We start from the raw sequence: 27497 nt of genomic DNA, 5'->3' as shown, positions 1-27497 counted from the left end.
TCTGTCTGACCTTGGACAAACCCAGGTCCTTTGTTTTTTGGCTTCAGTGAAGAATAGAAAATCCCAGAGGTAATCTGCAGATAAAATCTATTAATGAGTATGAGACACTCTTATTATGCAAATAAAAGTCCTAAAAGTGTTTAGATAGACAATATGCTTCCAGAAAATATAAATAGGAATGGGTTCGGTTGTTGGGGTTTTTACAGTTAATCAGACTCCAAAGTGTAGAGAAGGCAGATGCCTGTCTGCTAACGAAGGTTTTGTTCTTCTTGTAGTTTCAAATATCCCACAGAAAGACAGAGATGAGGTTTACATGTAAGTGGTTCTGTAGGATAGTAATGCTTATCAAATTGTCTTGTATTAACAGATTAATCCTGATAATGCAACTGCAAGCCTATTGCCTGAAATCTCTTAGTGCATGGGGCCTAGCTACATGAAATTAGGTGATGTAAACCACAACTGGGTTCCTTTCAAAAATGGTTGGATTTTCAGTATGTTTAGCACCCACAGCTCCTACACAATTTGGTTCCCTTTCAAAAATGGTTGGATTTTCAATATGTTTAGCACCCACAGCTCCTACTAAACTAAACTTCATTAACTTATCAAAAGGCACAGTGGGAACATCATCACCAATGATAAAACTAATGGATTCCTGCCAGCCAACAGAGCATTCATGCCGCTGATTTCTAATATAGTGAAGCCTGTATAAGGAGAAGAATTTCAGCATACACTGAAGATCTTAAGCATCAATAATGGAGAGAAAATGAAATTTTGGGTTGACTGAAGTCAGTGATTATATTGATCTTAATTCAGTTAGGGATTAATTTAGCCCTTTGGGCTTGATTCCTTGTGGAATAATATTTGCATAGGAGAATTGGATATGATAAAGCAAAGATGGTGATGTTCTCTGTGGAAAGTTAATGGTTAAAATAGTTACATCCCTACTACAGGAGAGTATTCCTGCAACTATATCCAAAGGGAGGATGGTAATCAAAGACAGTTTTAAAAAATGAACTTGAGTATTTTTATTTTTCCAGCATGCAAAAAGTGAGAAATTAATTTAGGATGACCTGAACACATTTGCAAAGGGCAATGCTAGTGGTGTAGAATACCTATGACCCAAGCTAATTCATATTTATAAGTTGAAGAGAAGTTGCCTATAGTATACACACACTATTGGAATATCATTAGTATTAGAGAGTACAATATTCTAGGGTTAAATTTATAGAATGTTCAGACATTGTGATTTTGCTTTAATATTGCTAATCATAGATCTTTTGAACAAATTGGTTAGTTAGACTATATGTTACATATTTGAATCACTGCTACTCCTCTATTTCACAGTAACTAAGAGCTCTGGGCAATAATAAAATGTGAATAATGACCCTTTTCATTTCAATACTGTAAGCAAGAGGTAGAAATGCTCGCTGTTTATGAAAAAAATGTGATTGGTGGACTGAGTAAGTGGTAATTGTTCTGCATTAAGTAAACAAATGAAACTATCATATATTAATGCACTCTCCATTTTATTACAGCTCAGTCAGATACTCTAATCAACTCCGACAGGAACTGAATGAATTGGCTGCACCCAAAGGTGCTGTTTATTAATTTATCTTCACAAATACTGATGGTGTGTCAAAGTAAAATATGTCGCTTCATATGTTGCATGTATTTATGTTGAAATACCAGCAGTGAAAGAAATTTGTTCACTTGCCTTTTTCAAAGTCAGAAGTGTTAAGCTATCCATGTTTTGTTGGGGTTTATGTTTCCCTTCCTTTTCCCTATAATTCAGATTAATCATAGGCTGTGTAGGCAGACAAAAATAGACACCCACACTGGTTTTCTGACACCCAGACTCATTTTTACATGTTCCTTTGCTTCTGCACTAGGATAGTTAAATTCTGTGGAGCTTGCTTATTGTTGGCTGTATATAGTGTTAGTGCTTGGAATCCACACCACAGATTGCTTTTCAAGGGGGCATTACATGTATGTGTATGTGTCTAGATTATCATTTAAATATCTATTATATAAACACATATGTGTATGTACACATGCCCAAATAAATATATAAGCTAAGAATCCCAAGATGCCCCAAGATGGCTGTGCCGCCTGAGGTCTGGGCCCGGCTCTGTTCCCTCTGGTAGCTCCAGTAGTGCTGCCACGATAGGCCCGGAAGGGCTGCGCCGATGCGCCCTCTGCATGGTGCTGGGGCTCCTGCTCTGCGGGCTGAGGCCCGCAGTGGCAATGGCGGTGGGGTACGAGTGGTGCTTGGCGAGCCCCGTGGCGGCCATGGCGTGCTGGCAGGTGGAGGACTTCTTGGTGGCGTAGGAGTCCTGCTGCTGCTCCAGCTTCTGGATGATGGTGTCCAAGTGCAGCCCCACGGGCTTTGTGGGGCGAATCAACTGCGCCAACTCCAAGAGGGCTGAGTTCAAGAGCTGCTGCTCAGTGCAGATGGAGGCCCGTGGGCTCTGGAGGTTCGCGGGGGCCATGCTGGGGCTCGCGGCTGTATCCGGGGTGCTTGTGGTCTCCCGCCAGTGTGTCCTAGATAGGAAAGCCCTGGAGAAGGTCCAGAAGCAAATGGAGTTCATCTGAGGGCACCGGAGCCGGGACCGTGGCTCCGGGACTGGAGGAGGATCCCATGGGATTGGGGCCTTTTGGGAGCAATAAACCCACGGCCCATGGAGCCTTTTTTTTTTTTTTTTTAATTAAAAAAAATTAACCGAAAATTTTATTAAGAATTTCATTTTAAAAAATATATTTTTTTTAACCTCTTACTCACCAACAGGGAAGGGCTCATTGAAAATGTGACGCTCCAGGGCAACCTTGGATGCAATGATCATAAGATGGTCGAATTTGAGATCCTCAGGACAGTGAGAAGAGCGAGCAGCAAGCTCACTGCCCTAGACTTCAAGAGAGCAGACTTTGGCCTCTTCAGGAACCTGCTTAGTAAGGGTCCATGCATGGGATATATCCCTAGAGGGCAGGGGGGCCCAAGGCTGTTGGTTGATATTCAAGGATCACCTGCTACACGCTCAAGAGTGTTGCATTTCAACTAGAAGGAAGTGCAGCAGGAGGGCCAAGAGACCTCCTTGGGTGGATAAGGAGGAGCTGCTGAGGAAAATTCAAGGGAAAAAGAGGCTTATAAAAGGTGGAAGCAAGGACAGGCAGCCTGGGAATAATACAGGGATGTTGTCTGGGAAGCTAGGGACCAGGTTAGGAAAGCTAAGGCCCAGTTAGAATTAAACTTGGCTAGGGATGTTAAGGATAACAGGAAGGGATTCTATAGGTACATACTGAATAAAAGACAGACTAGGGACAAAGTAGGGCCCCTCCGGAAGCTCTTGGGAGAACTGGCTACACAGGATTTGGAAAAGGCTGAGGTTCTGAATGATTTATTTGCTTCAGTCTTCACTGGCAAAAGCTCTGACCGCACCAACCAAGTCTTGCAAGGCAGGCGCAGGGACTGTGAGAATGAAGACCTTGGGCCCACTGTAGGAGAGGATCTGGTTCGAGACAATCTTAAAAACCTGAACGTACACAAGTCCATGAGACCATTCATCTGTGAGTCCTGAAGGAGCTGTCAAATGAAGTTGCTAAGCCACTCTCCGTCATACTTGAAAAATAATGGTAGGCAGGTGAAGTTCCCGATGACTGGAAAAAGGGAAATATAACCCCCATTTTCAAGAAGGGGAAAATGGATGAACCAGGGAATTACAGACCAGTCAGTCTCACTTCTGTGCCTGAAAAAATCTTGGAGCACATTCTCCTGGAAGGCATGCTAAGGCGCATGAAAATCAACAAGGTGCTTGGTAACAGCCAGCATGGCTTCACTAAGGGGAAATACTGTCTGACCAATATGGTGGCCTTCTACGATGGGGCTACGGAACTGATGGACAGGGGTAGAGCAGTTGATGTCATGTACCTGGACTTGTGCAAAGCATTCAACACTGTCCCACATGGCATCCTTGTCTCTAAATTGGAGAGACATCAATTTGATGGATGGACCACTCAGTGCATAAAGAACTGGCTGGATGGCCGCATGCAAAGAGTTGTGGTCAGTGGCTCAGTGTCTGACTGGAGACCAGTAACAAGTGGTGTCCCTCAGGGATCGGTGTTGGGACCGGTGTTGTTCAACATCTTTGTCAGTGACATGGACAGTGGGATTGAGTGTGCCCTCAGCAAGTTTGCTGATGACACCAAGCTGTGTGGTTCGGTTGATACACTGGAGGGGAGGGATGCCATCCAGAGGGACCTTGACACGCTTGTCAGGTGGGCTGATGCTAACCCCATGAAGTTTAACCATGACAAGTTCAAGGTCCTAGACCTGGCTTTGGAGCAATCCCAGGCACAGCTGCAGGTTGCACAAAGAAGAGATTCAGAGCAGCCCTGTGGAGAAGAACTTGGGGGTGTTGGTCGATGAGAAACTTAGTATGAGCCAGCAGTATGTGCTTGCAGCCCAGAAAGCCAACCATATCCTGGGCTGCATCAAAAGGAGCTTGACCAACAGGTCGAAGGAGGTTATCCTGCCCCTCTACTCTGCTCTTGTGAGACCTCGCTTGGAGTATTGTATGCAGTTCTGTTGTCCTCAGCATAAAAACGACATGGAACTGTTGGAACAAGTCCAGAGGAGGGCCACGAGGATGATCAGAGGACTGGAGCACCTCCCGTATGAAGATAGGCTGAGAAAGCTGGGGCTGTTCAGCCTGGAGAAGAGAAGGCTGCGTGGAGACCTCATAGCAGACCTCCAGTACCTGAAGGGGGCCTATAGGGATGCTGGGGATGGATTCTTCCTTAAGGACTGTAGTGACAGGACAAGGGGTAACAGGTTAAAACTTAACCAGGGGAAGTTTAGATTGGATATAAGGAAGAAGTTCTTTCCTGTTAGGGTGGTGAGGCACTGGAATGGGTTGCCCAGGGAGGCTGTGAATGGTCCATCCCTGGCGGTGTTCAAGGCCAGGTTGGACAGAGCCTTGGGTGGCATGGTTTAGTGTGAGGTGTCCCTGCCTATGGCAGGGGGGCTGGAACCAGATGACCTTAAGGTCCTTTCCAACCCTAACTATTCTATGATTCTATGCTTCTAACCTGTTCTTAAAGCCAAGGAAGGGCCATCTGTAAGGGTAGGAAGAGAGTCTTAGTTTCTTTTCAGCCATGAGGACCAAACCATGGAACCCTAAGTGATTTGTCCAGTACCTCAAAGTAATATAGTGTCAGACATGAATGTAACCTATACCTCAGTCATTCCAGGCCTCAACCATTTCAACCTTTTTTTCCTTAGCAGTAATATTTCTGATTTGTTCCACCAGACTCATGTGCCTTATAAAAGGGAAGGTAACCTTTCCTTTTATAAAAGGGAAGGTGACCTTTCCTTTTATAAATGTCCTTCTGAAGTCAAACATCCAAATCCAGGGTTGATGGAAGGAAAGGCAATTTTTCAGGGTTTGACTGTACTGAACTGATACCAGTACCCAGATTTAAAGTTACATGACCGAATGACCAATTTGGTGCCTATTTTTTCACATTTTTAAGTGTAACCTTTGAATAATTGTGTTTGTGTTAAATGGAAATGAAATTTGATCCTGAATAGATGCGATCTTTTTGACAAAGATGAAATAATGGGAGAAAATGTGCACATGTGTATAATGTGAATATTATTGCCTTGAATTTTGCAAACAAATCTATTTTGCTGCTAGATACAAACATTAGTTTCTAATACTGTCCTTACAGCAAATCATAAAAATTTTTCTATTACCTGTTTTGCTGTTCTCAGAGATTGTTACAGAACAGTTCTACAATGCACACAATTTTAAAAATTATTTGGGAAAAAAAACAAATCTAAATATCCATTTTTTCAGTACATAAACTCACAGATGTTATTATTAAATGTTTGTTGTAACAGAAGTTAAGGATTTAAAAATAAACAGCATACTGGACAATATATGAAAACAACACGTGCAGTTTGCTAATTTGCAAAAGAAAATGCCAGGGTATGTCATCTGTGAACCTAATAATAGGATCTGCAGAACATTCACCTCACCACCAAGATTCTGCCAAAGATCCTGATTTCCCCCTTGCTTAGTAGTCATTGCAGCTGCTTTCCTCCAAACATGTCTGCAGATCTTGTTTGGAGTCAAGATGTGTTTCTTGTGGTCACTGTCATCACAGGCTGGACCTCACTATTTTCCTAAACCTAGCTTCTGCTTTTTGCTGTATTAGCGGTAGAAAACAGTGATTGTTATCCTCAAGCGGGTGATGTTTGATCAGACAGCATCTTTTCAGATTAGTCTTTCCAACTTCAGTTTAAAATAAATAGTATAAATGGAAAATAAACATTTTCCCATTCAAAATATACAGAAGAAAGTGTCAGTCTTTTGCTGAGTTAAATAAGTATCATTATGCCATTATACAAAGTAATTAAACTAATCCATTGAATTACAAAGAAAAATGTTTCCAGATCACTTGTCTACTTTTGAAAATTCTATATTTATCATTGCTACATGTATATTAATAGAAAATATCCTAGACATAATCTCACAGCAATAAATAAAAGTATTAATTTAAATTAAATTTATTAAATACCATAAACCAACTCATTTTAGAGTTACTTTGCATTGTGTACCTGAATTGTGCATTCTTTTATTAGAATTTCTATGTTGTCAGTAGAAGACAACAAGGCTCACTTACCATAGCCTTGTTTTGTAGACTGAGTTTGATATTGTTTTAAACCCACAATAGCATGGGGAAAACTCTTTTGTCTGGGAAATCCACTGCTGGGTGATTCTGATCATAAGCCTCAAGAACTTTGTCAGAAAGACATCCTTTTTGAAATATATCAAAGAAATATTAGCAGAGTCTAATCAGAACATGTTAATACTTTATAAAAGCTGATAAAATCTTTCTTGACTGTGAAAGTGCCACAACAAGCAGAAAGAAATGTGGCTTTTTTTCTTTCAACCAATATCTGTGTAATTTACAATGCTTAGAACATTACCATGCTTTGAATTACACTTCTCAGAAAAAAGTTTCAACTTTCACTGAGTTGCTAAGTGTTTAGAAAATCATGATGGTGGCATTTTGACTACACAGAGAAGAAAACAGTGAAGAACAATAATGCAGTTGTTTGAAAGGCCTGGCAAGTTTGGATTATTGTTCTCCCTGTTGAATATTTCAGATATATTAATATTTCAGTTGGCAGACATAATAACAATTTTCCTAAAGAATGAATAGGAACTCCATATATGAGGCAAAAATCTTAGTGAAATTATTTTTGGTTTAGATATCTACCTGAAATGTAGCTCCAGGACTGGGCTTAAAAGCAGATGATTGCAACCACTAGGCAAATCAGCAGTGCTGATAAAGAGCAACTCAAATGTGCGGGTTTACTGCAATCTGATTGTCCATTTTATTGACCCATTTATAAGGATAGCCGGTTCAAAGAGCTACCTAGTCCAAAGCTACCTACCTTAAAAGTTGCCATTCTTTTCTTTACATTTTAAGATTAGGGATATGGACACAATCTGTCTGAAGTGAGCTAATCTGGTGTGATGAGAGTGAACATTCTTTAATTGCAACTTAATTAATTGCATTTATGCTTTTAGAGGTCAAAATTATTGATGCTTACGATGAAATCTGAGAATTAATAGGACCTGAAGTATTTTGCTTTACCTATTATTTCTGACAATTCATCATTTTTCCAACTGCAACAACTCAAGCTTACTGGCATGAATCCTCATCTAACTAGATCATAAATCTTTCAGGGGGTGTAAACTTGAGCTATAGATCTTGGTCACCATGAGAATATAATTTATTTCTATAGATCTTTTATATTCTTACAAATTCACTGTATTTTCTGCGACTGTACAAAAATTAAGTTGCGGCTTTTGCATCTACAAAATACAGGGTGATTTTTTTGTTGGGGGTTTTATAGTGCTACTGTGACACTGGTAGCTCACGCTATAGATAACTGCTTCGCTGTGAGTCTTTGACTATATAGCTGTTACTAATGTGGGGTAGGTCTAAACTGGATGTCCTAGTAAATTAAGGTTTAAGATTGAATTAGACCTTAAATTAAATTCTTTTACTAAAGAATGGTCAACATCTGAACGTGAGCAGAAATTAGCTTCAATTTATAATCCAAGTTATCTGATATTTAAATGTAATCAAGGCCTCAAGTGTTTTGCCAAATTGGCACTGTTAACGTCTAATATTTATTTTAAAATACATGTATGGATGTGTTTAGAGGTTTTTTATTGTTTCATAGTTGAACTCTTGTCTTCAGATCCAATGTTAAGCCAGAGTACTTTGCACAGTTTTTCCAAGAAACCTTGCTTAGGGTCCTCAGGTATTTCAGGAAATATTGGGATAAGCACAACAACAACAACAAAGTAGACAAAACTATCTACACCTATGAGTGTTTTTTCTTTTTTAGGCATATTTATTTTTATATACTCACATACATACAATGCAAAAAGGTTTGCAGCTTTTACAAAAGTAAGATTGCTAATGCAGGAGGTGTTCGGAACTGTAACAACAAATGGGTTACTGAATTGGGAATTAAGCAAAAGAGAACAAAAAGTTTAAGAATGAAATGAATTGTTCAGTGTCAGGATCAGATGTGAGTGTTTATGTTTTACTGTCATGAAACAGCACAACTGTGTTATGACTAGAAGACTGATTTCATATTTCAGTTTTTACAGAATCACAAAATGGTTGGATCTGGAAGAGACCACTGGGGGTCATCTAGTCCAGCCTCCCTGCTCAGACAGTCACATAGAGAACATTGCTCAGGGTCATGTCCAGATGACTCCTGAACATCTCCAGGGAAGGAGACTCCACAACCTTTCTGGGTAACCTATTCCAGTGCTCAGTCACCCTCACAGTAAAGAAGTTCTTTTTCATGTTTGGGTGGAATTTTTTGTAGTTTAGTTTATGCCCATTGCCCCTTATCCTAGCTCCTGGCACTACCATGAAGTGTCCAGACCTTTCTCTTGACACCCTCCCTTCAGATACTTATACACATTGATCACGTGGCCCCAAGCCTTCTCTTCTCTAGGCTGGACAGGCCCAGCTCCCTCAGCCTTTCCTAATGTGAGAGGTGCTCCAGGCTCTTCATCGTTCCAGTAGCCCTTTGCTGGACTTGCTACAGGAGTTCCATGTCTCTTGCACGCAGGAAGCCCAGAACTAGACACAGTACTCCAGTGAGTACTAGACTCGTTGCCACTGATCACAACCCTCTGAGACCTGCCATTCAGCCAGTTCCCAATCCAGCTTGCCATCCACTCATCCACCTCACACATCCTGAGCTCACCTATGAGGATACCATGGGGGACAGTGTTGAAAGCCTTGCTGAAATCCACAGACAACATTCTCTGCTCTTTCTTCATCTATCCAGCTTGTCCCAGCGTAGTAGGCAATCAGGTGGATTAAGTATGAGTTCCCCTTGGTGAATCCATGATGACTATTCCTGATAACCTACTTGTCTTCCACGTGCTTAGAGATAGCCTCCAGGATGAGCTGCTCTGTCACCTTTCCAAGGACTGAGGTGAAGCTGACTAGCCTTTAGTTCCCAGAGTCCTAGTTCTTGCCCTTTTTGAACATTGGGGTGACATTTGCTTTCTTCAAGGCCTCAGCCATCTCCCTCGATTGCCATGGCCTTTCAAAGATGATGGAGAGTGGCCTAGCAGTAATGTCTGCCAGCTCCCTCAGCAGTGGGGGGTGCATCCCATCAGGGACCATGGATCTGTGGATGTCAAGTTTGGATGTCTAAATGATCTGTAACCCAATCATCCTGAACCAAAGGGACTTTCTTTTAGACAGACCTTCTTCCTGATCTCCTGGGTCAGGGATTCCCGAGGGTTGGCCTTGGACTGAAGATTGAGGCAAAGGCGGCAATTTGTATTTCTTTGTCATCAGGGTCCCTGCTCCATTCAGTAGTGGGCCCCCATTTTCCTTAGTTTTCCTCTCATTATTGATGTATTTGAAGAAGCCGTTCTTGTTCACCTTGACATCCTTAGCCAGATGTAATTCCAAATATATGTATTTGTATATATTATTGGCTCTCCTCATCACATTTCTGCATACTCTGACAACATCCCTATACTCATCCCAAGCTGCCTGCTTGGGATATCCCTGCTTTTTTCTCCTTTATATCTCTTGCTTGTATTTGAGTTTTGACAGTGGTTCCTTTTTTATCTGTGCAGATCCCCTGCTCGATTTTAATTGAGTTTTCAATATATGAATTCTGTGGAAATGTGTCTGAGTATAATAACCTTCAAATATATGTTCAGATTGAATGACCAAGCCAATTATTTTCTCAAAAGTACTTATTAGAATTGTGTTGGAGGCATATAAGCTAACATACTCATGAATATGCCACTTGTTTCCAAATTAATTTCTCTCAACCTTGGCAGCATGTTTTTTGTTAAATAAGTATTCCTGTATTTGAGGTATTCTTGTAATACTACAGCAAATGAAAGTTGCAGCAATCTATGTATTTGTTGAATAAATGAGCTTACAATTTCAATACAGTAAGTGCTGTATTCTCAAAAGTGGCAAATGTGGCTTAATTCAGTAGTAAACAATGAAACCTTCCTATAATTGTGCTGTTCAGTATGTTGTGTTTTCTTCCAGACAGTATTTACCAAAATTAGCTGCTATATATTAATTGTAGGTAGGAAAAGGGCAGGGGTTGTCAGAGGGAGCATTTGTTTATTGCTGGACAACTGCTGTCTTAAGACTAAGGGGTTTTTTTCTGGAGCACCTTGCAAAAGCAGATAGCATATTTAACTTTTTATTATTATTTTTTCTCAAAAGTATTGAGCGGCCACTGTTCCTTTTGCACTGAGCTTTGAAATGCACTAGTGCTGAAATGGTTTACTTTGTTGTCATTCATCTTTGTAACAATAAACAAGGTAACGCACTTAGTGGAAAGAAAAAAAACCCAGGGTTTTTTTTTAATAAGGTTTTCCTCATTAGTGCATGTTCCTTTGTCAGTTAGGTGAAAGCAAACTTAGCTATGTTCAGAAGCACTGGTTTTTGCACTGGGTAATTTAGCAAATTTTCTCATTGAGAAAAATGTATTTTGATTTTAATGTATTTCTTCAGTGCACTTAATCTACGTGTCATGAGAACACTTGGCCTTCCTCCCCTTCCTTGTACTCTATTAATCTTCTAGCCTTTTTATCTCAGCCCTCACACTGAATAATGCCATAAACTAGAAAACCAAAGGATGACACCAAAGGGAAACAAAGAACTATTATTGAGTAAGATAAATGTAGTCCCAGTTCTACTAATTCTAACTGACTTAGACTTTAGTGAGGATTCTTCTGTCACATCATCCATCATGGACAGACGTTAGGGTGGGAGAGAAGTAAGCAATTAAAGACATGGTTTTCATTTCAGATATTTTGTGATTTCTTATTCAGTTAGGTATCATTAACTGCTTCCCTCTTCCTGCCAAGTATAAAATTGTCAGTTTTTGAGGTTAGAATTAGTGTCCCTGAAAAGACTCACATTGACAGCCACTGGGGATTGAGTACAAATATATTTTACTTTTAGAGCAGGTGCTGCATTAACAATGACAGTTGAAGCTTCCCCAGGCTGCCCCATTATCATATGCTTCCACCTTGGCCTGTGGAGTAAACTCTTACTGATGAAATCTAATATTTTGACATTCAGGTCGATGGACTTTCATGTAGCACAGTCCACCTGTAGCATCCCCTCCCTGAGGAAGCTGTCAAGTGCTGTGCAGGATCTCTAACAGGTTTGAAGTATTCTATATGCAGTAAGGACAGTCAGAGCTATGCAAGCTAAGATAATAAGCGTAATCAAATTTCATACTCCAAGGAATATACTGATTGCCTCAGGGATCAGGAAAAATTTAAGTCCATGTTCACCTTTTGTGCTACTTCACGCAAATAGAACAGCTGTACAGGCAGAAAGGCCTCTAAGGCACTGGTTTCTGTCCACTTTTTCTGGCAGGGTAACAAACTGTATAAACCAGTGGTTCAACAATCTAGAACCTATAGAAGAGAGAAAATCTTTGGTACTAATCAAAAAAAGTGACAAATCAGGGTTGGGAGAGAGATTTTCTACACTGGAGCACCTTAAATTAGAAAACTGATTACTTTAGAATCCTGTTTGTCTTTGATTTGTCTCACATCACAATCCTAAATACTGCAACTCCAATCTTCTGGTTAATATTTTGCATGTAAATGCATGTGTAAAGCTGTTGGTATCAACCAAGTATTCCCTGAGCCAAATCCTGCCACATGCAAACCTTTCATCACACCTTACCCCAGCAAGGCTGCTTCAGCCCTCCCTCGTGTAAGGTCAGTTTAGAAGGTGCAGTGCGTGTAACTGATGGCTTTAGCCCCCATTTTGGACTAAGATGAAGGTTTAGTTTAAGGGTACCGAATTCCTGATATTCCTTTTAGACGTAAATCGAAACAAAGTTATAATAACAAACTCCTTAGTTAAGAGCACAAGGGGAGATTTAATGCAGGATATTGTGCTTTGAAATATGATTTCTACACTCCACCTGCTTGTTTATAACAGGTGTAACCCCACCTGGTGAAACCAATGCATTTTGAGTGTGCTGGGGACCCAAGAAGGTGTTAGCGACCTTGACCAGCCCCACCTGGTCCCAGGCACTATTTAGCTCAGAACAGCTGTTTCCAGCTCTTTCCAGCAATGCTGCAGGCAGACAGCCTCTCTTCACGCCCCCTGGACTTACCTCTGGATTTCTGAGGTTGGTTTTGGATTTGATCTGGCTTGATGATCGTGAACCTCTAAGGAGCCTGTAGCCATCGCCAGCCATTGCAGATATGTGTGCTGGTGAGGTCCCTGCCCACCAGCATTGCACAGGGTCCCTGCTTGCCCTGCCTCACTTCTGTGGTTCTGCAGGACTCCTCCCACATGGTGGCCACAGCGCAGTGGGATGAACCCCTTGACCAAGCAGGTATCTGCTTCATTTCATAACCTGGTTTTGAAAGTCTGGAGTTTGTGGTGTTTGTTTCTGCCTTGATTTCCTTATCAAAAAGTGACCTCAGGCCTCTTGAAGTGATGAGGGGGTGATAATCTCCCTGGGTGGGGGGGAGGGAGTAGGTGGAGTTGGGGGTTGGAGGGTTTGACGTATGCCTTTGTCCAGTTTGGTTTTGTGGAGCTTTGTTGTTCTAAGTTGGTGCCCTGAAGTGTGTTTTTTTCTGAAGGACATGGTGGTTCCTTCCTAATTTGCTTTTACTGTAGCAAAAACCCAGCCTGGTTGTTCGGTTTTTGTGGGGGTTGGTTGGTTTCGGGGTGGTTTTTGTTTCCTTGTCTGTTCTCATTTTTTTGCCTATATGAGTATCTGTTTTTTGGTGGTGTGTGCTGGAGAAGAGGTGAAATGTTAGTTAAGATTATTGACCTTCTTTACATGTTATTAAATAGAGTAACTTGATAAAGTCAGTAATGTTTTACCAGTAAAAAATAGCTTTTTAGTCTAACACCTTTCTGGTAACTGCCTGTTATAGTTTTGTGTATGTGTCCTCTTGCGTTAACTTTGGTAAGTCTTTTAAATATTGGTCTTTGTTAATTCTAAAAGAAGATGCATGTACTAGTGAAAACATTTATTGAGGTGCAGGTAAAGCCCTTGAAAGTCAAGATGGTGGAAAACTCAGAGAGATGCTAATCAGGGCTCAGAAAAAAATGGGGCAGTCTATGGACAGAAGAGGGAGGAGGAAAAGGGGCTGATGCTGAGAGGACAATGATTACTGTCTGATGGCTGCCAGCTGAGGTGATGATGGAAGTAGAGGTGCTGTAACTGTGTACTCAGTGTGCATGCCACAGTAGCTTAAGCAGAGGAAGATGTCCTGGTAATGGAAATAAACTGTGTACTGTGGATTTGCAGAGGAAAACACAGTGATGGAAGGACAAAGAATAAGATGTTAACTGCACTGGACTTGGCACTGTAACTTGGATATTGAGCAGAAGTGAAAGAGGCAGAAGTAAAATTAGCTGGCTTAAGAAGGGTGACATGTAATGCTGAAAGTGAAAACAAGGAGACTGACTGTCTATAGAATATGGTAGCTTAAAGGAAATGCAGCTGTCCTGGCCATGGCCCTGTAGCTACCCATCTGAATATCTGAAGAGCAGTATATTATGAGTAAAAGGCAGCTCTTTCCTGGCCTTTTCTAGGAAAGGTATATCCTGCAGGTATGAAAGCACTATGTAAAAGATAAATAAGACTGAACTAATTTTAACTATTAATATTCATCATGCTGTCATGCACTTCAAGAGTAGTTTTGATTTTATCATAGAACAAAATGGCAGCATACTGAACACTTGCTCCTAGTGCTTTTTCTCAGGGCTCCCTGAGTGTCTTATGAGTCACCTGGCAGGTCTTGGAGGTTAGCTGCCATAGCTACATTTTCTGTTTGTATTATTCAGGTGTGAGTGGGGGAACAAAGGGAAGAATTTGGTGGTGCAGCTTCCTTCAGAGTGCTTGCATCTTGAGCTGGATAGGCTACATTAGATCTGCTATTAAAATCAGTATCTTACTCTTTGTAATGCACAGAGGATCAAATCACTTGGGTGGCTGCTGCTGGTTTAACAGTATAATTGAGTAGTTCAAGCAGTATCTTAGCAGCTGCTCCAAGAGGCTTTAACTTCAGTGTATACACATTTCCTGGGATTTTGTTTTACAAAGAGAGGGATTATTGTCATATTCATTGTAATCACTCTAAGTACTGTAGGCCTGATTCCTGACTGCCTTGTGCCTTCTGCTGTCATTTACAACTGTCTAAAAAGACTATAAAATGTGATGACACTAGAATGGCTGCAATCTTATTACATTTGTAGAGTTGAACGATTGTACATTGTATATGGCAATGGAAAACCAGACCATGTGCAGAATAGGAAGTCATTGCTGTGGTGTAGATGAGCATGTAGGAAAAAAAGGCAGTGTAATGAAAAAAATGCAGTGGAAACTATAACATGTAATTCTAAATTAAGTTTCTGTTCAAATTTCATGTCTGCTGTAGTGCTTGAGCTTGCTTGGAATTGTATTGATCCTCAAGGCAACCCTTACTTTAGACAGTGGTTGGAGTTTTTTGTTTGCTTGGGAATAGGTAGGGCATTGGAGGAGGTGGTTATTTTGGTGTGTTTTGTTTCTTGGTAGCTTTATTTGGTTGGTTGGTTTGTTTCCACCCCCCACCCCCACCTGCCCCCAGGCCATATTCAGTAAGTATCTTCAGCTGTTTGCAGTCTGCTGTGCCAGGAGTGAGCCAGGTGCTGGGAACTGGCTGTAGGCAGTAATGATTTTAGGTAAGCATAAAGGAGAATCTGAAGCTGGGGTTTGCAACTAAAATGCATCGCAACTGTGCTTAAAAAAAAAAAAGTGAACAGTATGCAGACTTTTGGTTGCTGCATGAAAGCTTGGAGTAAGCTTGCAGAACCTGAAAGTTTGAGCTAGTTACGGCTGTACTGCTTCAGAGGCAAAGTTTGAATGGCAGAATTTCTCTTTCCTGAGAGGCAGCTCTTTCAACAGAGCAAAGTATAAAGAGCACAGACATGTGTAGGTTTAGGCTGGCAGCTGAACCTGAGATGACAAGAAAGCCCTTAGCTTGCAATTAAGACACATTTACATTTGCCCATGTGTATCTGGTTCAACCTGAATATTCTTGTCGTATTTCCACTCAAGCTGGAAATAGCTAGATATCTTTACAAGTAGCAGGGAAAAGGAGCCATTTGTTATGGGCAGCTTATATGTCACTGTCCATGACTCTGCTAGCACAAAATGTCTCAGTCATAAAATGCCAGATCTTAAGTGTGACAAAAAATGCTAAATTATATTAACATTTTTAAGGGGAAGGTGGAGGACGCATTTCAGAGATTTAGTAGCTCTGAATTTCCATGTGAATAAATCACTCCATTATTATGTTTGGAAGTGACATATTTTCAAGTTTGTTTTTGCCAAGGCAAAAGGTTCCATCTTGCATTTCCAACCAAGCCTGACTGATTAAGGGTGTTGGGAGGAGTATGTTTTTCTTCCAGAATCTTAATTATGTTGACTTTAACTCATGACAGGAGTTTTTGCCAGCTGTCAGCTACTGCTTGGATCTCTTACTAATTAAAACTCTGAGGAAGCCTATTAAAGGTGTTCAAAAAGGCAAATCTCCCTTTAAAACATGTCTGGCACTGCAACAAAGAGTGTGTGACAATGATACTGCAGCATCAGTCTTTTGTTTTTCATCTTGGCAATGTGTCAGTTATGTTACCTGGCTATATGGGCTCTTCATTCAAAGCTCTTCCTGTGAATGGACTAACAGGAACTTGAGGTGAGACTTTGCTGTTATTCAGTTTCGATATACATGACATTCAGGTTTGTTAAAGCGATGAGTGTACCACATACTGAAATGCTTCTCTTGAGGTTTAATTTCTGGGGCAGCAACATCCTGTAGTTAAAAAATTTGAGCATTGAAAAAGATGATGATATAACTTGTAATTAGCAGCATTCTTGTGGCACACTTCATGTTGCTAATTAGCTGCTGCAACTATGGCTTATCTGTACTTTAGAGCTTTTCCAACGTACCTGTTTCAGATTTTAACAAAAAAAAAAATAAACCAAAGACCAACAACAAACCTTCTTGCATATCTAGTCAATTTTTTTTGGCCAACAAAAGTCCTGAGCAAGGTAAAGGTATAATGCAAAAAACTGTTTACGGCATTATCTCTTTATCCACTGGGGGCCCTGCAAAGTAACTTTAGCTTCTGTAGGCTGCCCACAAAGGCAGAAATCTGCTGTTGTATTTTATCTTCAGGTTTACACAGATAAACATCTAAGATTTTGCAGAAAGAAAAGAGTTATAGCAACAGCAAGAGATTTCAAATAGCAGGGACATTGAATGGATGGGAAACTATGTTTAGTTTTCCAGAAGATCACTGAGCTTCTCTCAGATTACAGTAATTTAATTCAGACATGGGGTTCTAAGTGGGTTGCTGCTTCTTGGTAGGAAGTTAGGGGCTATGAGAAACACACTTGTGACAGATGAAAGAGCCTCTAGGTGAAGTTATTCTCAGTAGATGCCTGCTAAGAAAATTAACTAGCCGCAATAAATTCTCCTCATGTTCTGTAAGGTGGCATGTGGCAAGACTTCTGGTTTGGGGAAGAAGCAACTTAGAGCTGCTGCCAGGATGTGAGGTAACCTGAGATTACTAAGCAGGGAGATGTGGGATTTTTCTGGAACAGAAGTTACAGTCCCTTTTGCCTTCACATATGACCGTTCTCTGCTCCCTTGGTCACTTGTGGCAGATGTTGCAGCTGCTTCTGTTGTCCTGGCACCTCATAATAAGAAATCTCCCTATTTTCCTTGTAGCCTTTTAGTCCCACACCAGCTCCAATTTTATTGATGTTCAGGCCCTGGTTATGGACTTTTCTGGTGCTCCTTTTCCCCAGCTAGGGGAGTATCTAGCAGCACCTGTCCAGATTGATGGATGTATGGTGCTTACATCTGGCTCAACAGTGCAACAGTTAAAGCACTAGTTATACACCAGTTGCTTTCTTCCTGCAGGCTATCTATTGTTGTTCCTATACCTCTCTTGGAATATATGGTTGTATGTCTTTTTGGAAATGGTTGAATTATGTTCATGCTGTGATCCTTTCTAGTCTCTAGGTACATATTTGCAGAATTAGAATTGTTTTCCCCAATGTGGCATTTGATCATTTACTCATTCTCATCTAGCAATAGACTTCTGTGAGTCAGTATTCCATTATTCTAATTTTTCTCACTATTTTTTCAGTTAAGCATGATGCCATGACAATGGTACTTATTTTATATTACACAGATGTAGTTTTTACAATGTGCTAAAGCAATTCTTCAGTCATTTAACAACCTAATAGGTAGATTGAAGGGTAGGGGTTTATTAATTGAATTTCAGACAGTGAGTTCCATCAAATATTTTGGGAAATGGAAAAAAGGTTATTGAAACATCAATACCTAAGTTGCTTGGGTGTGCCCGTCACTGGAAAGAAGAATGAAAGTTTTAGAAACAAATGCTACAAGCTTATTTAGGCACTACCAAAGGGATAAATTAATGTCATGCCTTTCTAGGTTCAGATTTATGCAAATCTATTCTTTGATTTTATAACAAACAAGTTTAAGGAGATAATTATTCTCCCCCTCCCCCAGTAGGAGGTTTTGGTTTGGAACAAAACCTTCTTGGTGTGTGTTTCTGTATACTTATGTAAGTAAATATTTTTGTTTTGTATCTCTCCCTTTCTTCCTCTGAAGGAAAGATTGTAGCTTCTGTCCTTGCTATTGTAATGGATTATCTAGTTTTTCTGGAAGAAAGGTGATCGTTTATTTCATAGGCAGTTGGTTCATCTAGGCATGTTTGCATCTCAGTTGGTTTTGTGTTAAAGTTGATTTGAAAACCATCTCTTTCTTAATTAAAAGGCCCAGAAAGGAAGAGCAGGAATTTTTTATTGTTAAAAACCTTAATCAAAAGGCACTAAATGCTTGTCCGTATATTATTTTGCTTTTCTCAGCTGAGGATACTGAATTATTCTAGCACTGTAATGTAACCGTTGAATTCTTAACTTAGTGGCATAGAGATATTTTAAGTTATTACCATGTGGGAATCTGGTAACATTTCATTGTCTAGGAGGTGAAAGAGATCACTAAATTATCAGTGCATATACAAAATCCGCTTGGGAAGTTCTCACAGTTGGAGTACTGAGTGGTATGGTTGGTAGGTCTAGAAATGTGTAGTCACTTTGCATTATTTTGATCTAATTAAAATCTGTGGCTCAACATGACTGTTGTGCTATCACTAAGTGTTGCATCTTGCCTTAACATCTGTCAGGAAAAAACTGCAATCATGTTTATGTGTGTGTGTGTATGTGCACATGCAAAATATGTAGGTTTACGTGGGTTGATGTGATGTGGAGCTGTTAACAAATTTCCTTCCCACACCCAGCTACAGCTATGCGCTACTCCAGCCCCTTTGGCGGCATATTTCCCAGTTTTCACATCAACATAGGTACTGATCTATCTTGCCAAAAGTCACAGCATGAGACTTTACCTTTTGACCTGCCTTAGCAATACAAGGTGTTATTAAAAAACCTCCCGTAAGTTATCAAATTTGTGAAGGAGTTCGCTTAAGATATAAACTATATTATTTTCAAGAAATGTTAAGATAAATAAAATCTAAATACAGAAAGTATTGTTCTCTCAGCTTAACTGTTTTAAATTATTTAAACTCTAATAACTTTGTTTTATGTAAGTTTGATCTGATCTGAAGTGTTACTACTTTCAGCAAACATCAGGTTGAGAACATTAACAGAGTGTCTGCTCAAAGCTCTAAAATTGAAATGTAATGAGTTTAAGTTTTCAACTCTTCACTAGCTTGTGTACAGCAGAAGGACACCATGACATTTCTTTGAAGCTTGCAGCGTTTTTGGAATAGTCTAGAGCTAAAACAAGTCGCCATAATCATCTCTAAGAATTGGGCTACTGCAAGGCTGCTAGGATACATAAGTTTGTGGAGCCCAAGGGATATGCATTTTTGTTTCATATTAGGAGATATTCCTTCTGTTGAAGGAGATATTTCAGGAAAGGTCCCCACAGACTACAACAGGAACATAAATTGCACCAATTGTGTGTGCAGCAGTTGAAGGCACACTAATTAACCTCCACAGTTAATACGTTATTCCATTAGTGTAATTATTGATGCTATTGAAGTGATAACAAAGTCCTTTGATTTTTGTAGAAGCTGTAATAAACACTGTTCTACTATTGAGTTACTGCCCAGATGCATCTTCATACTACTTTCTGTTTTGAACAACTATGCTATAGGAAGAAAGAGAAAAAAAGTTAATATACAGTAAAATCTTCAAGTGTAAACTTATTTTACTTTATGTGACTTCAAAAACCTCTTTCTGGTTATGTCTTGTTGCAGTATTTGCTAACATTTACTATAACTGTTTTTGTTCTTTTTTTCTGCAAGAACTTCAATTTCTGGAAGAAATAAAGCTAGAGTATTAGGTTCTTTACAAGCAGCTAAGAAGCAAAATGGGAAAATGTAGCAGTTTATGGTCTGTTTATGCATTACATTAGCCCTCAGATGGTACTTTCAATGCTGCTTCCATTTTGTTGAGCCTCCCATGCTAATGTCCATAGGAGCCTGCTGCTTTTTAAATGGTAGAGGTTGCAATATTGATGTCATTCCTGCATGTTTTCATTTCTCCCCTTTATGCCTTTGTTTCATCAAGGCCTTTTTAAACTCTTGCATTAAGCTAGAAAATGATTTATTTTTTTTTTTTGCTTGCAATTATTTTCATCCTTAAAAAAAGGGATCAAAAATACATGTAACAAATGGTACTCATTTGTGCTAAAACTGATGCAGTTGCTAAGTTCATCGTGTTTTATTTTGGGGTGGACATTTAAAATTGGGCATGAATGAAACATAGCTTTCTCTGTTGTACTTTGAGAAGCTATGCAATGCATTTCACAACAGGTGTATGTAGTTTTGCAGATATTTGGAGTTACATTAAAATGTTATAGGACATACACAGAACTGTTTGTTTTCTCCTGTATCGTTTCTTCCCTCCCTGTTAGCTTTTCAGGTCTCTAGCACCTGCGCAGTTAGACAAGCATTCCTGCTATCAATTTCAGGCTCTGTGCAGAGACTTACACCTATACTTCTTCTATGCCCTGTTTTCTATCTGCTTTTGCTAAAAGCAGGGTGTATTGAACATGATATTAAGTGCAGAATCACTGTCAAAACTGGAGCTAATGTGATAATCCCAGGTATGTTGTCTGGTGGAGAGGTAGTGCCTAAAAATCCTTGTTCTGGAAGAATAAGTTGCTTCTTCCCGGGGAAGGAGATACTGGGTTCCTGGTTTAAAGGCTCACAATTTCTTCTGTGTACCAACAAATGGATGGGGACAACGAACCTCAATGCACCAGTCCGTTCTCTACAACTTGTGTGAGATATTACTAGTAATGTCATAAAACTGATACACTTTGAGAGGTCAGAAATCCAGACCGGTATGTCACAGGGTCATTGAAAGCTGATCTAGGCCATTTTTTTCCCTTGCTCAGATACAGTCAACGGTAAAGGGAAGAGACTCAGTTTAAGAGCCTCTTCACCTTCCTCCAAACCAAGTCCAACCTAAGCTTCAAGAATTCATTCAAGGGAAAACATTTTGAATAGTACTTATGATATTAAGTTGCTGTTGTATTCTCATGTTGAAACCCTCAAAGCAGTTAAAATAGTTAAACAGTGAAAAAGTGGAATGTGATTCCATTTTGAGACAGGAGCACCTGTTAGTACTCATTTAACCCTAACTGGGTATGTGTAAGTGATGATACTTTTACTAAAGCAGCCAGAGGCAGGCTGGCTGATGCTTTTTAAAAAGAGGTTTACGCTGACAGAGAAGTTGGTACTTAGCAAGTGACGAGTTTAAGTGGTGTAGATGATACTAAACTCATTCTAAAATTTTGAGACAAAAGTTCCTATTTCTACTTGTGTTTATCAGCTATAAATGCCAAATTCTTTCTAAACTGGCATAAGCAGTATTTTGAGAAGAGAATAGGAATATTGTACTCTGGTATGTAACAGTAGTTCTGGGCCTAATACATTTGCTGATGTCTTGCATTCTATAAAGCTGTACCTAAAGTGTATATTTGAGCCTCTTAGAGGCAGGGTAATTTATATTATGTCTATATAACACATGCTTTGGCTAAGATTCCTTTTGTGCAGAGGCTGAATACTTAAGTTTCATATCAGTAGCAGCTGAACAAGCATTTTGTTGACCCTTTGCACAGGGATGAACTTTGCTTAAGGGAAGAAAAAAGGGAAGCAAAATATCACAGAACTGTCACATATTCTGCCTGCATTAACTTTACAGGGAATGTAGAATCAGAATAAGTTCAGTCTGTCCTCTGAGGAGGAGGGAAAGAAAAGGTGCTGAAAGAGAGAAATGAGATTATAAAACAGATAGCAGTGCTAAAATAGGAATGTGACCCTTATTTTTGATGTAGATGTGTGTAAACCTTAAGCAGCAAACAGATTTAAAGTGCTCATTTCTATCATGTGCTAACACTTGATAATTAAAAAGCAAAATGGGTGGTGGATAACGGACAGTCCTAATAAAGCCTACTTGTTATTCCCAGTTACATGAAACTGAAACATGCAATCACTTCACCCATAGTAAGTAGACCTTATGACTATCTTCTATATATGACACTTGCTATTGCCCTGAAAGTCTGTAGTGGTTTGGGCACTAGCAAATTGGTCTCTCTTAACTTGCCCCTTTTCACCATAGCTTCTATCTTGTTCCTACTATCCATATAAAACACATCCATATCCATATTTAAAAAAATGAATACCAAAGTCAGTCCCTTGATAATTTTCTTTATTACCATAACTTGTTCTAATTATATTGTTGTCATGAAAAGATTCATTCAACCAGGAAGACCCAATTTGAAATAAAATCCACAAAAACTCATTAACCCTTTCAGTTATTTTTAAAACAAGTACCAGAAGGAACTACAATCAATACCAAAGGTCGCTTCACATTAAAAAATTTTCCAATGAGCTTAAAAATTCAGGCCTTTATCTATTATGAAGTTATTGCTGATGAAGCATAGGGCAGAAGTCCACACATAAATTTGCATGAGCAGCTTGCAATACTTCAGTGATATTTATAGGATGTTCAAAATGCACAACTTAGTAGAGAGATGCCAACAGAATGTAATAAATAGGGAGATAGTGCTCATTAATATATTTCTAACGTATAGTACTGTTGAAATAAACCTTTGCAGATCAATACTGTTACTGTTCAGTAGAGACATCTTTGTGAGACAAGTAATTAAGCAATGGCACTGGCATAAGTAATAAAGATGTGAACAGATTAGCCAAGGGGAAGTTGCTGTCAGGTGTTACTGGGCTGCAGCATCATAAGCTGAGAGCATCCTATAACATCCTGGAATTTATTTATGTTCTTTTTTTGATTGTTTAACTTGCCTCTTTTTCCCAATTATACAATACAAATCAAATGTTTTTACAGCTATGCTAAATGCAACAGGAGCTTTCGGGATGGTGGAGAGAGCAAATTAAAAACATGATTTACTAACATATATAAAACCTGGGCCTGATTGTGTACTTTGTTTCATGTTGAACTTTTGCTGAGCTCCATTTCAATTATGCTTTGCAGGTGCAGATCCCATACCTATCCATTGCCGTTAATACAGGCAGCAGCATCAGAGCTCTATCTCATTAATTTGGATTAGAAATAGTGTAGGCTTTTATCAGTCATGCTTGAAAGTGATTGTTTATCAGTAACAATCCCAATAGTAGCATGACTTAGTTTTCCAAGCCTCTGGGGAAACAGTAGTTAGTAATTGAACTTTGGACTGGTACAACATAAATTTCCATCAAAGACATGAGTTTCTCCTGTAAATGGCTGTATTATTTTTTCAAAAAGTTCATAACTGTGTAATTTGTGCCTTCCTCTCTGGTAGGTATGTTTTAGAAAATGATTAACTAAACCATCTGGGATCTTGAGTTGTTAAACTTCAAGAATTCTCAGATTACTAGCATTTCATTGTACAAGTATAAATTGTTGAATGCAGTTGTCTCCAGCATGGCTAGGTGTTTTCTGTCAAAACTTCAATGCAATCAGGAATATAATAACTGAGGGTGAGGTTCCTTTAAAGTAGTTTAAAGGTAAAGATTGTAATTCTAAGTAGATTTTGCCCTTTTCTATTTTATAAATGTGGTTAGAGGGTTAAAAGAATTTAATATCTTTTATTCTATGCATTTGGGCACCTGAAATAATGTTTGGTGCAGGTGTTTGAGTTACCATTCAGTTTTCACTTGATGTTGTTGGATAAAAAATTTAAAACAAATTTTCCTTATCTCAAGCAATGTTATCTTCATTATAGAACTGGTTCAGTGCTGGGAAAGGTATGGGTTTTTTTACCTCAGGGTAGCTATCACGCTGCTCAGTTGCACTGAGTCAAAGCTCAGACAGTACATGGCATGATACTTGCACTGCAACATAAATAGATAAGGTCATCTACAGGTGTGGAGCAGACTGGACACAAGGTCTATGACATGTTTTATAGACTGAGGGCAGGAAGACCTGTATAGTGAAGATGATACACCAAAATGCAGGGAGGAAAATGAGGATGAAACAAAGCAAGGGAGATGAGTACTAATACGCTTCTGGGGTCAGATGACAGTAAGAATGATGAAAGTGATGATTTAATTTTGTACTCCTTAGCTATGCACTTTGTGGGGAGGCAGGGGGAGGGAATCTCAATAAGCAGTCCAGCTATTTGAAAAGATAGGTTAAGATATAGGGCATCAGAATAAGGGAAATTGTCTTCTGTCCTAAGAATTATATGAACAACACTTCCGTTTAAGAAGGTTGCTTGCTGAGGTGACCAGCTCTGGTGCAGGTATGTTCCACAGTGGAACAGGAGATCACAGTGTATAGGGGGAGGGACTGGTCCTGAGCTGGTAAAACCCCAGGAGGGTGCAGTGACCTGCGAGGAGCCAGCAAGTCTCATGGCAGTGGCTAATGAGGCCTATGGGGGTCCAGGAGTCAGGGCAGCCACCCGTATTCCCACAAAGGGCAGCCCCACAGAGTGCTGTGGCCAGGAGCTCAGCTGAACTGTTATAGCAGTGAGAAAATAGATGTGTATCAGTTTCCAGTCCAGTTAAATCCAATAAAAAAATGTGTGAGGAAGGCTTTGATGTACTTACTATTTTACTTGGCTTTAATCCTGGCTCAATTTGGTTTCTGACATGAAGTGCAAGCCATGGTGCAGACTAGAATTGCACCCTGTGAAAAGCTGACAATGGCATGTTGCTGTAATCATATGAAGACTTGTGTTCTGCTAGGTTATCTGCTCTCTTCCAAGAAGCAGGGTATGTTAACCTAGAAATAGTATGAGTGAGAGAGCATTTTGACACAGTTGTCTCACTGTGGTATTAAAGGTGGTTTGGTTTTTTAGTACCTTTTCATGGCAATGTCTACAGCAGTGTATGTATTTGACATGATTAAATAGAAGCTGCTTTTCTTTTCTTTTTTCTTTTCTTTTGAGCTTATTCTTCTGTCCAAGACATTGTGAGATTCATACATAGTTCTTTGATGTTAGCCTTTGTCACTTGTTGCATGCTCAATACAGGTAAATGATTGGATTTGCCAGTTGCAATGATGCTTTTCTCTGTCCTGAAAATAGACTAAAGGCCAAAAAGTCTTAGTTCTGTCAGACCTTCAGGGCAGCTTCTGTGGTGTTTAATAGTAGAAAATGAAATGCTTTACCTAACTTGGATGGGCACACACTATGGGAATTAGTGATAATCAGTATCTGAAGATATTTTGTCATCCTTCCTGTCTGAGATAATGATTTTGAGACCACAAGTGCCTTTCTTTAACAAGAGAATTTCTCGGCACCTGGGTTAGGTTAGCTATCTTGCTTTAAAATGTCTAAAGTTAAATGAACCACATCTCACCCTAGGTGCCAAACTTATTGCAGCTATGGGTAGAAGCTTTCTTTTAAATGCTAGATTTGGAAAGGAAAACTTGGGCTTTCACGAGCTTTTCTTGACAACATTTTTCTTTGTTAATATTAAACACAGGTCATCCCAAATTAGCCTGCTAAACCTGCTCCCATGGAGTGTTTCAGAGTTACTTATACTTTTTTTGTTCCTACAGCGTGGTGTTATTTCTACTCTCACAGGACATGTATAATGTAGGGTTTTGCCATAAATTATACTGCCTTTAGAAACAGCATTTAGAGAGATGCTACTTGCTTCCTGGTAGAGTGCATACACACATGCAAACATGTATATATAGAGAATATTTGAAAACTAATGGTCAGAGTATTGATGTATGTGTTATTTTAAAAGTTTTTGGCAAAATAGCTACATAGAATTGGGTAAAACACAGATTTCTTCTTTCACATGCCTTTTTTTTTGTGTTGCATATCTTATTTAACTGGTAAGCCAGTTAAACTGGGATGTCTGCTTTATTGGGACATCTCCCAGGAAACCAATTTAGCCTAATGATAGTGAATGACAATGACTGCTCTTTAATAGGGACATTATTAGCCAACATTCAGCTTATATGAAAAGTAGTTAACCAGTGTGGTGAGGTTGAATAGTGTTTAACCAGGTGTTAAATAGACCTATAGGCCTCAGCTTTCCTCTCTGAAGAGGAAGCAGCTGGTTTTTTTTTAATGTATTGGAAAAATCGAAGTGGAGATTATTTCTACTTGTTACGTTGTTAATATAGGACAGCATAATGCATGTGTTAGATTTTAAGTATTCCAGCTCTGTGCTTACAGGGCAATGTGCAGCCTGAAAATAGCTTGTACTGCACAGTGGCTTTGAGTGCCGCTTGAGTGGTTCTTGACATCATGCTAGGGAGGACGAATTTTGACATGTTCTTTGCACCATAGGGAATATGCAGCTGAGAACTGGTAGTAAGTGGTGTTATCCCAGCAGGGCTAAATAGAGATCTAGGATAGTTCTGTTCTTGAAGCAGAAATACACAGGTTGACAAAGTTGCAGAAAGCAGGTGGTTGAATGAGTAGCACTGTCTCAAACAGGTATCAGAGAACAGCACGACAGGAACAGGGCGCAACCCCTGAGACTTAATTTGGCATTTAATAATTATTAATAAGTGCAGAAGTTCTGAATTAAGTATACTATTTTCTGGTTGAATATGATCCATGTTAGTTTACATCTGTAAAATAGGTGGGAGTCCTACCATACCTCTAGTGACTGTGTCGCATAAAAGACTGGGCCTGTGCTTGGAGATCCTTGATGCCTACCTCCATTAATGTTAGCTTAACCTTTCTATGCTCTAGTTTTCCAACCACAATTTTCTAGCACATGGTTCTCACCTTTCACATTCTTTTCCACTTGAATTCCTATGCTATCTCCCCAAGCAATGAAGACACATATATTTCTTCAATCAGATTTTGGTCCAAAGGTCTTTAATTGTCAGATTCAGTTATTAAGCAGTTCTAATTTAAGCATTAATGTTGGATCATACTAATGTTTCTGCTGTATTAAATCAAGCTTTAATTTTCAAGGTCTGTCTGTCTGGAAAGCTGAAAAGGTGGCATAGAAATTTTTTTTTTATAGTATAAATTCAAACTTGAAGCTTAGAGCTTTTTTTTTTTTTCCTGGTGTTTGCTTAAAAAGCCAAACCATAAAACAGAGACAGCTCATTTATGGAGTCCAGAAGGTACTAAAAGTAAATCTGTCTGAACTTTCACACCAACTGACCACTTAATTTGAACAGAAAGCCATATGAAGCCCCATTTTCAGTTCCTGTAGAAAGCAACCCTAAAAATAAAGCGCCAACAAGATGCTTTAGTTAATACAGAGATAAGTTTGCAAGCTTTGGTGCTGCCTGATTTGTAATTTTCTAACAGCAATCCTGTTGGTCCTGTTTTGCTCTGACACTGATCTGTCAGAACAGTTATTTCTCATTTGAT

General features: G+C 39.4%; 1 long non-coding RNA gene across 1 annotated transcript in view; it reads left to right on the top strand.

The window, feature by feature from the left end:
• The first annotated feature begins 12674 nt into the window (after positions 1-12674).
• The window catches only part of LOC136010993 (uncharacterized), a 32344-nt gene continuing 17521 nt past the window's right edge, over positions 12675-27497 (top strand). Inside the window, exon 1 of the long non-coding RNA XR_010611133.1 lies at positions 12675-12955. This is a non-coding gene — a long non-coding RNA (uncharacterized LOC136010993). The remainder of the gene's footprint in view (positions 12956-27497) is intronic.

Source organism: Lathamus discolor, chromosome 3, assembly GCF_037157495.1.
Source record: "Lathamus discolor isolate bLatDis1 chromosome 3, bLatDis1.hap1, whole genome shotgun sequence".
NCBI classification, from domain to species: Eukaryota; Metazoa; Chordata; class Aves; order Psittaciformes; family Psittacidae; genus Lathamus; species Lathamus discolor.
Note: the sequence above shows the minus strand (reverse complement) of the source record. Positions and strands in the feature narration are given on the sequence as shown.